Raw genomic sequence first — 14,163 nt, 5'->3', positions numbered from 1 at the left:
GCCACCGCTCATGGAATTCAATGAACCATTCATCAACGCTAAGGAATTTGAACATTCTCGACGAGCGGAATAGTTGTAGGTTCGGCACAGTGTTCAACCACTTTACACATAGGTCTTAATGTAGAGGGATGGCCGACAATTTCAATGCACATACGCATAACCTCTTTAATAGAGAACATGGTGATCTGTTTATAGAAATTATTCAATAGAGAATGCAAGGGAAAAAGGACAATTATGCAGCAATAATTAATAAAATTACGATAGGGAAAGTATATTAGAGAATGGCATTGAATATAGGCACAAAGTATGGCAGAAAACTGATTGGAGTTACAACGCAAAAGTTAATTTTGGGAGCTGGCTCTAATACCATGTCAAGCGAGGAGTAACTCCTAATGAATTGTCGAATTTGCATTAAGATAAAATATGACTATATACAAGAACAAGGAGACTATTGGGTTTCATCTCTCAATGTATCTTCATCTTCCAACTTCTCTTCTTTTTCTATTTATATAGGATTCCTAATGCCAAAGAATAGGTGTTCAACATAAGCCAATATATTGAGTTATCACTTTTTTTCTTGGCTTGTTGGTAGAAAATTATCTCTTTCAAAATAACCTCATCCATAGTGTTAGGGTTATCATATTCAATTCACTCCCTAAATGAGAGCAGAAGACAATTTATAAATTGTTAATTTTTTCTTTTCTTCTTTTATATAGGGTACATGATTTAACACATGGGTGAATTTGGTACCAACTCATCCATTGACATCTGTCCCATTTTTAAATCATGAAATTGCTTCTCATAATCATCAAAATATCGTTCTGAAAGGCACTTTCTCCTTGAACATTCACTAGAATTCCTCACAATCAACCTGTTTTCCTTTCCAAATTATGAATTATTCTGTTATGGAACCAGCTCACAAAAAGATAGAAAAGAGAGATCCACGCCTTAGAATTCAGCCTCTTCGAGGGGGCAACCTCCTTTACATTACATAAATGAACAATTCTTGGATGATACAAATGAAAATACCTCCTTTCTATATATAGGAGTCTAAGTGGTCCCAATACAATCAAAGCCTACCTAACAATAATATTGTAGGGCACAATAGTAACAATGGTGGGCTTCTATGTGGCATAATAGTAACAATATGGGCACTACATGGGTACATCAATATAATAAGTCGGTTATACTAATAACAATAAGGGGTTACACTAGTAGTATAGGGGCCTAACATGCCCCTCTCCTTCAAAAAGCGTTGTCCTCAACGCTTGAGTAGTTCTTGATGCTTCTATATAAAATTCTTGTCCTCCCATGTGGAATATTCAGCGGGTAAGTTCTTCCACTTGATGAGATACTCTGAAATTGATCGATTTCGTAGCTGTTGGGTTCTTGTTTCTATGACTGCTCCAGGTTCCAATATGATTTTTCCTTCCTCTTCAATTTCTGGCAATATTGCTTGAATTGGGATCTTTTGCAACTTTTGAATAAGTCACCATACTTCTTCGTTCTTCTTCCATTCATCCGTTGCTTCGTTTATCCAATTTGGTTGGATAATATAAATAGCACAAAACAATGCTTCCACATCCTCATCCTTGAAGCGTCTTCCCATTCGGTAAGGTCGCCATTTTTTAAGTGCATGTAGTATTGCCAACATTTCCTTCTCATAAATAGCTTGCTTGAGATGTAGCAGTAAAAATACCCAATCACTCACATCAAAACATTTTTCACTATGATGTTGATCTACCTGTTGTTTCATTTGATTTTGCACCGAAGTGGCGTTATCCTTTAAAAGTTGGAGAACTTGTTGTTGATGCTCGATATGATCTTTCTCTACTTGAACCTTTTTCTTCTTGATATGTCCTTCTATCTTTTGAGGAGTGGTAATTTCTTCCAGTCCTTTACAAGATATGGTCGGATTCATTTCTTGATGCTCGATGTGATCTTTCACTTCTTGAACATTTTTCTTCTTGATGTGTCCTTCTATCTTGATAGTTTGAGGAGTGGTAATTTCATCCATTGAATTACAAGATATGGTTGGATTCATTTCTTCTTTCTCGATGTGATCTTTCACTTCTTGCACCTTTTTCTTCTTGATATGTCCTTCTATCTTGAGAGTTTGAGGAGTGGTAATTCTTGCCAAGGCTTTACAAGATATGGTCTGATTCATTTCTTCTTTCTCTGGGGTGGTGTCCTGACGTATATCCTCTTCTTTTGATGTTTCTTGATCCTTTTCTTCCTCCTCTTCATATTCTATGTAAAATAATTTCTTCTCAGCACACCTATGACCTTTAGTGCATTTGCTATCACAATTGTAACAAAGCCCTTTTTCTCTTTTTTCTTCCAATTGTTGTGGTGTAACCCTTGTAGGTTGTGGAAGGCTGGGAGAAACAACACTTCCATCTTTATAGTTGTGAGGGGTATGCTTCCTGGTTTCCATAATTTTGCTTTCCATTATGTCACAAAGCCCTTTTACTCTTTCCAATTGTTGTGTTGTTGCTCTAAAGAAGGTGTTGCTCTTTATATCCTCATAATGTGCTATCATTTCCTCCGTGAAAATTGACCACGTAACAAGTTTTTTACGAGAACAAAGCCCTTTGTACCATAAAAATTGATCTGGTTCTAAATATGAAGATGCAATACATACCTTTTGTAACAGTTGTACACCATGTATATCAAAATATTGCTCCATCTGAAGTATCCAATTTATCGGATCCTTGCCATCAAACTTCCTCATCTTGCTTTTTCTTGATTTTAGGAGCTCTATCTTGAAACGACTGTAACTCTGTAATTTCAGATCTTTAAGTTCTAAACTTGTGACCTGTAGTAGCCCTCTGTGTCCTCTTTCCAATGCCACAAGTCTGATCCAAATTGGATTCTCCAAGAAAACGTTATGCACAATCTCGCGCAGTGACCTGATTATAGACTAGTTCAGTAGAGCGAACTTGTATGAAGTGCCACGTGTCACTGTTTCAACCTTTGACTCTGAAAAATATATAAACAGAAACTACAGTCCGTTCTCTTTCTGTACCTTCTTACGAAATTTCAATCCGATGCTCAAAAAGAAAGTTATGACGATTTTCCCCAGGTCACCTGTTTTGAGTGTAATTCAGGAGTCTGCAAAAAGACCAACTTCCACAGATCATATCTCCGCAAATATCGCGCGAAAAGATCTGAAATTCGGACCCAAGGTTCAGCGCCAATTCTTCTCAAATGGGTTTTTTTTTGCGACTTCTGAAATGTCACAGAAAAAAAGTTATAGCGAAAATGCCACGATGACCTGTTTGGAGCAGCGAAACCCTAGAATCCAAAGCTCTGATACCAAATGTTATGGAACCAGCTCACAAAAAGATAGAAAAGAGAGATCCACGCCTTAGAATTCAGCCTCTTCGAGGGGGCAACCTCCTTTACATTACATAAATGAACAATTCTTGGATGATACAAATGAAAATACCTCCTTTCTATATATAGGAGTCTAAGTGGTCCCAATACAATCAAAGCCTACATAACAATAATATTGTAGGGCACAATAGTAACAATGGTGGGCTTCTATGTGGCATAATAGTAACAATATGGGCACTACATGGGTACATCAATATAATAAGTCGGTTATACTAATAACAATAAGGGGTTACACTAGTAGTATAGGGGCCTAACATGTTATGTAGGGCACAATAGTAACAATGGTGGGCTTCTATGTGGCATAATAGTAACAATATGGGCACTACATGGGTACATCAATATAATAAGTCGGTTATACTAATAACAATAAGGGGTTACACTAGTAGTATAGGGGCCTAACATATTCTCATCGCTTCCCACCATAGGGAAGCTTACCCTTGCAATTGATACGTGGCTAATTTGGTCTTTAGTCTATTGGAATAATCATAAACCTAAAAATATATGTTAATATTGAGAAACATGCTTATTTTGCTTCCTTAGATTCCCATCATATGGGGGGTATGATTTTTTTAAATTCTCCATGTTGTTCCACCTTGGGTTTCTTTATGAATTTAGACTAAAATTTGGACGGGATATGTTCTTGCTCCTCACCTTTTTCGTATTTAAATTCAACTACCTCCTCTTACCATCTTTTATTTTAAAGTATCTTCCTTATTTCCTCCCTCCTTCGCTGCCTCCATAGTCTTAGTATTCGATTTGTCTATAATTTTTTTATTAATTATTCCTATTCCGCACTAGCCTTGAATAATCGTTCATGTCTAACACGAAGGTTGATAATTTATGTTTGTTAATCCATCATTACATTTTGTAACTCTCCAGTGGGACTTGGGCCCATTGTCGCAAGTGTACATAAATATCTTATTCACCTATATAAGTTCCTTCATGAGGCTCTTCCATGACATATCCTCTTTATCTACTCTTTTGCTATATTATCTATGTGAAATCAAAAAATTACTATTAGACGGAATCATGGTTGGCACAAGGTCTTAGTTTTTGAACCTGGATCTAATACCACCTTCAACGTCCCTTCCACAATCTGAATCTTATCGTTTTATCAATTAAAGAGCAAGAGGACATGTATATTTTTAATTTGTTTTCCATAATATATATGCCCTTGAATGGTTTATGAAACAAAATATTTTATGTTTAAAAATAACATGGAAATAGTGAAAAAATTGAGATGAGGACTGAGTGGATGGTGAGGATTTCTAGAGCAACTTTATGCGTCGACACAGCTCCCCAACCTAGCAATCTAGGAAACAATGAAGATCACAGGATGGGATTACAATGCCTCTACAACATATCTGCAAGTCTCTTTGTAGTTTATACCAAGCAATCGATCTTTTGAAATTTCCATGAATCAGAGCATCATCTCCTAGAGGTTGGAAGGCGTCTCCATTGGCAAGGGATGATTGCTCCTTTCTGGATCGAAGTTTTATCCATGGATCCGGCCATATCCTATCAGATCTAAATAACTAGAAGCTAGATCATCCCTCACTCTGGCTAGATCCAAAACTATATACTCGATTTGGCTTTTCCCTTTACCAATTCGTTGACTATATGTTAAAATGCAAAGGAGGGTCTTCTGAGAAGTTTGGTAGACTTTTTCACAGTCTCATTTTATGAAGCTCAGGGAATTTAGATATAGATCACAACTCCATAGTGTTAGATCATGTCACGCTGTGGACGAATTTGGATATTTTCTTAGGGGCAAGTAATCATGCCCCAGATCTAATTCAACTTGTAATAGATTAGACTCCTTCTGGGCCATTGATCTAGGTCTGGGTGTGACGAAGGACCCTTCCAAGACCTTTTACTTTTGTGATGTGTTAAATTGCATTTTTAAAAGAACATAAATGAATAAATTTGCATGCTGTAAAGAAGAGGAACATGACAATCATCAGCAACATAAAAACATAAGTCGTTGATAACAGAGTTCATCCAGGAGGGACTACGTCTTCGAGCCCCTGTGTCAAGATGGTGTAGGCCGCTGCATTAAGTGTTGTCAATAGTGATGATGTACATAGAGATGATGTTGCTATCATATAAGGAAAATTCCCTCCCGCAAGAGTGGCTCTAAGAGATGTTCCACTACAGGAACTCTCAGTCAAAAGACTCCTATCAGTATGACACAAAAGTCATGGACGATGAGCATCCTGCCAACATGGGATAAAAGGGATCTCAAAAAAAACATGCATGGCGACACATGAGTATCCCATCAACATACAACAAAGGGATCTCAGAACATAACATGATGAATCATGACAACAAGTACATCACATAAGTGATTATGCGTCACATCAAGCAGAATCATAAAAACAAGTAAGAAACAGGATCCCACATCAAACATCAATCAAGGAGATATGCAGCACAATGCATAGCAAAATAAGTACATGAACACTACATATATCTCAAAACCAAGGCCATCTGAAGAAGCAGATGTCAAACTACTGACGCTGTTAGTGCCATTGATCTCACGACATCAATCACATGGAAATGACTGCTTGCACATGAACGATGACACCTGCATTCCACTTAGAAAAGTGGTTGAGTAATAGAATGTGAGAATGATAAATCTGAATGCACCATCAGAATTGTGGCATCGAATAGTGCAAAATCGACTATCCAATTTTTGAATTCTAAGAAATTGAGAATCTGGGGCTCAAGGAATCTTTTAGATTCCCCCAAGATTCCTCAAAGATTCTGCTCCATGGGTGGACTGGAAATTTGCAACTCCAAAGGCAAATCTGACTTCACCATTGCGATCCATGTGGAAAACTATGAAAAATGACTATAAACTTGACGATATTCTGAGATGGAGAAAAATTACATCCTCAGGAAAATTGCAAGGATCATGGCTCCGCTCCCTGTGTTTTGCAGCGATCATGGTTCCACCTTCATACTAAAAATAATTGAAAAATGTAGAACTTTTATGGAGACACGGACAACACCATTGCATTCGTGGCGTCGAGAAGCGCTAAAACCATATAAAAATTTTCAAAATCTGACAAAGTGAATTTTCATCCCTCCTACAAAATGTTGCCTCAAGCTATGTGCCAAGATTCTGCCTCCTCTGTCTCGAATTCTGTGCCCGCTCCTGGTCCCTCCATCTATCTCCACATACTGAGAAAATTGGGTTTTTATAAAACAATTTAGGCAGAGTACCCAATAGAATAGTTTGGTACAGTGGTAAATAGCAAAAATGGTTGAGGAGGGGTCGGGGGATCAAATCTCGCCCCTCCCTTTTTTTTAGCACATTATCATTTAAGTTTTAACCGTAATTCATTCGAGGGGTTGGTTCTGCATTGGGTGGCCCGCCCCCATACCTCCGCAACCATTTGAATGACATGTATTAATGTTTTAAGGGCACATTGTATTTATGGTATGTATTGTTGTGTTGTGTTGTTATATGGCACAGGGTTTTGAACTAATATGGGGTCGTCGCGTGGGCGGGGCCAGCCCTCCCGCCAGCCATGGGTTCAAATCCCACCGGCTCCCTTTTAATGCGATGATATGTTAAGGGTTTGGTGTGGGTTGGTTCCACCAGAGGTGGCCTGCCCACCCAATGAATTATTGGTTTCAACGTATGGTGGTGTTGATCGGGGGTCTGGCAGGGTCATGGCCGCCAGTCCATAAAAAAAGATGATCTTTCCATTATGCGATGGGGTTCGGTGGGCCGACGGGGGTCACGTCCTATCTGCCCAATCTTAATAACAAGTTTCTGTAATGTGGTTTGGGGTGGCGGGGGTGGTGGCCCGCGACCTCACTTATACATTTTTTTAGTAGAGGGGATTTTCTAAACTTTAGAAAATAAGGGTTATTGGGCAAATTAACGAGGCTGCAATTTCGACCGATTTCCGGAGCTAGGTTTCATGCCTCAAGGTCGGTCAAATTGTAGGACACTTAAACCTGGCCCACAACCCAACTTTGACCAAAACTTTGACTGGCTCGTTCTCCCTCATACGAGCTTGGATTGACGAACCGTTCACACCTCTGCAATCAGGACAACGAGATATACGCTCTGGTCCTAGGTCAAAGTCATTCTGAGCACTTTGATTTTTGAACGTTCATAAGCCCTCTTTGTCCTGTGTGTCTCTGGAGCCACCTGGATCAATCCTCCCCACTAAGGAGCTTTTGGTCCTCCAAAAGCATGAAAAATAATCTACAACTTCTTCGTACCTTGTCTGTGTCACAAGCGTCCTGAAAAGGTCTCGCCTCCATCTCCTCCACCTTTGTTCTTCGGAGCCATAAGCAATGAGACGACACCTACTACCTCTGCAACCTGTAGTACATTGTTTTGCAAATTACATGCTTGATTTTTATGACCAACTAATAACCCAAACGTCCCACACTTGTCACGAGTTTATAACACATACTCAGTGGTCAATTTTACATCAAGATGGACACAATACCCCAGCTACGACAATAAGGCCAATATTGTTGAATTTTCTCTACAAATCAGCTAGCTCATTGATATCATGTATAAATTTCACCTGCAAATCAAAATGAGATATGCAATGTACTAAAGCATAATACTATATCTACATCTACCATAAACTTTGTGGAAGCTATTCAACCATAAGCAAAATCAAGCATGAACACATATAACTAATAAGAAGGAATCAATCACACATAACATAGAATATATCATTGGGGAAAGCACCAGCATAAAACCCCAACTCTATATTATCAATTAAGTGGGGATCCTCAACAACATACAAAAAGAATCAGCTTAGTAGCTATCCTGCTCTCTCTGTAATTAGAAGATGATAAAGCTCATGGACTACCTAGCCCTGTATATAAAGGCTGCACCTCAGGACCAAACTCCTATTTCCTTGCGCAGTTTTGATTGGGGTCCAATTACAAAACACATGTAAATTGACCTGATCATACCTGCCGTCAACCTCAGGTCCAACTTCGAAATACTTGAGGACTCAAGTTCCTCCTGCATGCAAGGAATACTTACTAGAAATATCCTAGCAACTGACGGAACATTGTCCCACCATCTGATCTCAATTGGGTCTTTGTCTGAACTGCCTTGCATTAGTTATCCATGAGAGAATACTTAGTTATCTGAAAATAATAGTTGTCACATGCATGCAAGCATCAAAAAACTATATCTCATTAATTTAACAACTTGTTAAATTAATCTAACTAGACTTGACTGAGTTAAACTAAGTCAACTGATCCTCTCAATATAGAACTCATCCTTAATTCCTCAATCAGTGGAGAAAATCAAGGACACATTCCCCAATTAGTGGAGAAATAATTGCATGTTCTCACAAAGACTTCAAGTTTGCTTTTCCTTAATTAATTAACTCATGGAGAATTAATTAATTAATATTCCAAGCTGCTGGTAAGACCAAATTCTTGCCCCCTTGTCTAGATTCTGGTTTGGATTGAGATTTCTTCCCTTTTCCTTTCTTTCCCTTTCGAACCAATGCAATGTTTTCTTCATCCTTTCAGTGAGATGAATTCAAATCTCTAGTATTCTTCCTTATTTCCTCCTGTACCTAATCAAAACATAAGTGTTACCAATTTGGTAGTTTCTCCCTCTCGTTCACCAAATCTTGGTAGCTATGCCAGCTCTTAGGAAGGCCTAGGAGAGCTAGGATTACCAAGTCTTCTTCAGGAAAACTTACACCAACCCCACCAATTTCATCATGACAATGTGTGAAATTTCTCATATACTGCGGAATAATGTCATTCTTCTACATCTTGATACTTCAAAGTTTATCCTTGAGTGCTAGTTTCCTATCATCAAGTGCTGCTATTCTCAAAGAATTATATCAGTGCTTTCCACATTGCAAATGGAATTTCTTTTCCGTGGATATTTGAGACAATTTGATCCGATACTCTCTCAAAGATTATTCTCCTCGCCTTGGCTACATCTTTCTTCCACTGAGCAAGGTTTTGGGCATCAGATTCTGGTGGTTTTGTTGTAGGTTTTAACCCCGTACAAAAATTAACTGCATAAAAATGATAAATAAAAATAGAAAATAAACAATGGCAAGATCATAACACATAAAACAAATATACACAGAGATTCTCCCTGGATCCAAAAACCGGGATTGCTAGGTTGATTTTTCATTATGTTCCTTTCAATGTTACAATATATATATATACATGTCGAAGCATCCATAAACCCAAATCCATTAACCCTGGATTAAAACATAACCATAGTTCCCTTGACTAGATCTACAAAATACCATGGACTGAAAACCATCACACCCAAAACCACGTGCAAAATCCATGCAAAAAACCATAGATAGGTCCTCCCACCTAATATAGGGTCCAAAAGAAATTTCTCGCGGCGCTACCTCATACCCCGTGCAGGGGGGCTACTGCCCCCCTGCATACCCCTAGATAGGGTGGGGTAGCCACCCGCCGGCACAACATACAAAGGGTTCACCCGCCCCCCCTATAACCCCCCCACGCATGGGCTAGTCATGGAAAGAATATAGCACAACCCAACATTCTCCCGCCTGTTGTTTTCTTTCCACATGAGAGCTTAGTCATTGATCCAACCCTGCAATGCCCATTGTTTCTCTACACCAAGGGAACTTCTCAATACTCATAGACTTTGTCAATGCACCTGCAGTGTTCTTAAAAGTGTCCACCTTTTTGTCTTCTACCATATTCCTCACAAAGTCAGACTGAACATCAATGTGCTTTGTATTTGAATGATAAGCAGGGTTATTTGCCAAGAAAATTGCACTTTGGCTGTCACAGTCTATCCTTATAGCTCATTCTACTATAACTGTTTCCTTGCTTACATGAGTGGATGCCATGTATTATTCCTCTGTAGTTGAAAGTGCCACTACAGATTATCTCTTACTCATCCAACTAACTGCACCTCTAAATAGGTTAAACACATATTCACTTGTAGATCTTCTCTGATCCAGATCTCCAGCCAAGGCTACATCAACAAAGCCACAGATGTCCAAAACTCTATCTAATCTTGGTCTTCCTTGGTAGCACAAACAATAATCACTAGTGCCACGCAAATACCTGAAAACCCACTTCACTGTTGTCCAATTCTCCTTACCTGGTTTTGACATAAACCTTCTCAATACTCCCACTGCATGTGCAATGTCTGGTCTAGTACATACCATCGCATACATCAGGCTACCGACTGCACTTGCATATGGAACACGGGACATGTCCTCTTCCTCTTCTTGTGTGTTGGGACACTGTTCAGTAGATAACTTTACACCTACAGAAATAGGAACCTTCACTATTTTACTATCTTGCATATCAAATCTCTGCAGTAATGTCTCAACATACTTCCTCTGGTTTAACCAGAGCTTCCTCTTTTCCCGATCTCGTTTAATTTCCATGCCCAAAATATAGTTTGCAGCACCAAGATATTTCATGTCGAATTTGGAGGAAAATTTTGATCTTCAAATCCTCGATAATTTCTTTGTCATTTCCAACTAGCAACATATCATCCACATACAATAAAAGATAAATAACACGGTCACCATTTAATTTAAAATACACACAGTGATTTGTTTTTCTTCTAGTGAAGCCAAGTCCTTGTATAAATGTATCAAATTACTGACCACATCCTTGGTGACTATTTTAACCCATATGGAGACTTTTTTAACTTGCATACCAGTTCTTTCTTACCCTTCACCGCAAAGCCTTCAGGTTACTTCATGTAGATCTCCTCTTCCAGATCCCCATGAAGAAACATTGTCTTCACATCCATCTGTTCTACCTCAAAATCAAAAGCAACAGCAACAGATAAAAGTAATCTAATAAAAGCTACCTTGGCAACAGGAGAAAAAATATCACCAAAATCAATTCTCGACACCTGGGAATAACCTTTTGCTACCAATCGAGCTTTGTATTTCTCCACCTTTCCTTCTGCATTCATCTTCTTCTCGAACTCCCATTTGCTGCGAATGGGTTTCCTTCCATCCGGCAACTCCACTAGATCCCAACCATCATTTTTGTGCAAAGATGCCATTTCATCAAGCATGGCTTCTTTCCTGAGTTTTCCATCCTCTGAATCTACTGCTTCCTTCACAGTTCCGGGATCATCATCAGTAATTGATAAAGAAAAATTTGAGTAGAAAGTAGATGGACTATACCTTTCTGGCTACCTTCTTTCTTGAACTAATCTTCTAAGAACCAGAGTTTGTGGCTCTTCATGTTCTGATTCCTCTTTTGTTGTAGAGTATGATTCTTCCTCCTTTAGCTCAAACTCTATCTTCTCAGGTTCCTTTGGTAGAAATTCATATTTAATAACATCTTTCACCTCTCTAAACACCACATCTTGGTTGTACACAACCTTCCTTGTTACTGGGTTCCAAAGCTTATAACCTTTTAAACCATCCTTATACCCAAGAAAGATGCACTTTTCAGATTTACTATCCAACTTTGTTCTTTTCTCCTTTAGAACATGTACATATGCATCACATCCAAATACCCTTAGATGTGAAAGAGAATGTTTCTTACTAGTCCATACCTCTTGTGGAGTCTTATTCTCCAACGCTGATGAAGGTGATCTATTGACTAGGTAACCTGCAGTCTCCACTACCTTTGCCCAAAATTCTTGTCCTAACCTCGCACCACTGAGCATGGTTCTTTCCCTTTCCATTAATTTCTTGTTCATTCTTTCTGCAACTCCATTTTCCGCAGGTGTGTATGGAGTAGTCTTCGGCCGTGCCATACTACACTTCTTATAGAACTCTTCAAATTCTGTCTTACAAAATTCTCCGCTGTTATCTGTCCTCAGCACCTTTATCTTCTTCTTTGTCTAGCTTTCCACCAAAGCCTTAAATTCTTTAAACCTGTCAAAGACTTCATATTTATTGTTGAGGAAATATATCCATGTATTCCTTGAGAAGTCAACTATAAATGGTACATAATACACAGACTTACCCAGTGATGGAATTGACACAGGTCCAAACACATCACTATGCACAAGATCTAATATTTGTTTCGTCCTCTTACCACTTGTTGAGTCCCAAACCTGCATCTTCCCTATATACCTTTTCAACCTTATTTTCCATTTATTTGATCCACCAAGCTGTCAAATCATTGCATATTAGTCTAAAAAGAGCTTATGAAATGGTTTCCTAACTATGTTTATGACTGTTGTTTGATTTAGATTTTTGTTCAGACAGTTGCGGAAACTTGTCACTTTCCGCAGCCATCTCAAGTTTCCGCAGCCATTTTGTTAAAGACTATGTTACAGGTGTCCAATGGAGAAACCGGTCACATGGGCAAGCTGCAAATGACATGTACATGGAGTGTGTCCCCTTAGTTCAGCCGAATCACTCATAAACAACCATGGTCAAAGACGGTCAAAGGAGGGGTCAAACCAAGAGTTTTACGGTGGCACGGCTCTGTTTTGCCCACGTGAAGCTTTGCGTGGCAAGATCCTCAATTTCCGGAGGTGTGTCAACACCTCTGAAGTAATCCTTGAACCGAATCGAGCAGCCACCACTCCATGGATTTATCTGTCATGATTACCATACCGCTAGATCTCAGGCCGTGGAGATTTACGTGTCTGTTGGCAGCATAGAATCTAGGAATTAGTTATAACATTTTCACTTATAAATAACGCATTGGTATACGCTGGATAGTTAGCTTTTCAGATGTAATTTTGACTGTTGTTATAAGCCCACTGTACCGTGCTTTACTTTTGTCTTATTACTACACTTTAATATATGAGAAGACATCATTCTTGAATTCGATTTGTAACTGAGTATTGACTGGCTGAGGTTGCAGAGGGCCCTTGTACACCAAGGCTCTGTATAGTTTCTTAGTTTCTTTCATTATGTTACTGCTTTTATAATCATTGCTTGTATATATTACGCTGTTCTGATGTTCATGATTAGCTGCTATCCATATTTACTTTTATGTTTTCTCATAACTGTTAGTTGATCAATGCTTTTCTTACAGGTTTTCGTAGGCAGCCCGGGCAAATTTACATATTTTTAATGATTACTGACATGAGATCATCTTGTCCTTTCTGCTGATTCATTTACTGAGTTTTAATTCCAGCATTGTCATTTCTTTCAGTTTTGCTTTGCTTATTTACTTTTCTGCCACTTAGATATCATATTACTCATCTGTTTATGATTTTCTTCCTATAGCCAAGCGACTCAATTAGTGAGGAATCATAATATTATTTGATGTAGTATGATTTAGTTTGCTTTCCTGCAAGTTAGAGATTAAATTACTTATGACATTTTCAAGAATTGAAATATGAATGAGTAGTTAAATCTTAGTTTCCTTTTATGCAATTTGATTTCCTACAATTTAGATATCATATTACTCAGCTTGTTTATGATTGCTTCCTATAGCCGGAGTGAGTCGAAAGGTGAAGGGTCAGAATGTGGGTTGAAGTAGTGTGATTTAGTTTGCTTTGCTTTCAGTCTTTGAATTTCTTTAAGTTCAGTTTTTATTTTCTTTTCATACAGCAGTAAGGATACTGGGCCATTGTCACTAGTTCACTATTTTGGTACATTTATTTCCTTTTGAGAATTGATTTCATTACAGTCATTTTGAAACCTTCTTTTTAAGAACTTTAAAGTTTGGAAAATCATTGTAGAAATCACCATTACCATCCATACTTGAATCATTGTAGAAATCACCATTACCATCCATACTTGACTTTCAATTTCGCCATCTCACACTAGGGAATCCACAGAAGATAAACCCAAAAACAAACTAAAAAACTCAAAA

The sequence above is a fragment of the Pinus tabuliformis genome, chromosome 2_1 (assembly GCF_031772625.1).
Source record: "Pinus tabuliformis cultivar Carrire ecotype Pingquan chromosome 2_1, CPIR1, whole genome shotgun sequence".
NCBI classification, from domain to species: Eukaryota; Viridiplantae; Streptophyta; class Pinopsida; order Pinales; family Pinaceae; genus Pinus; species Pinus tabuliformis.
This window is presented reverse-complemented; position numbering follows the sequence as displayed.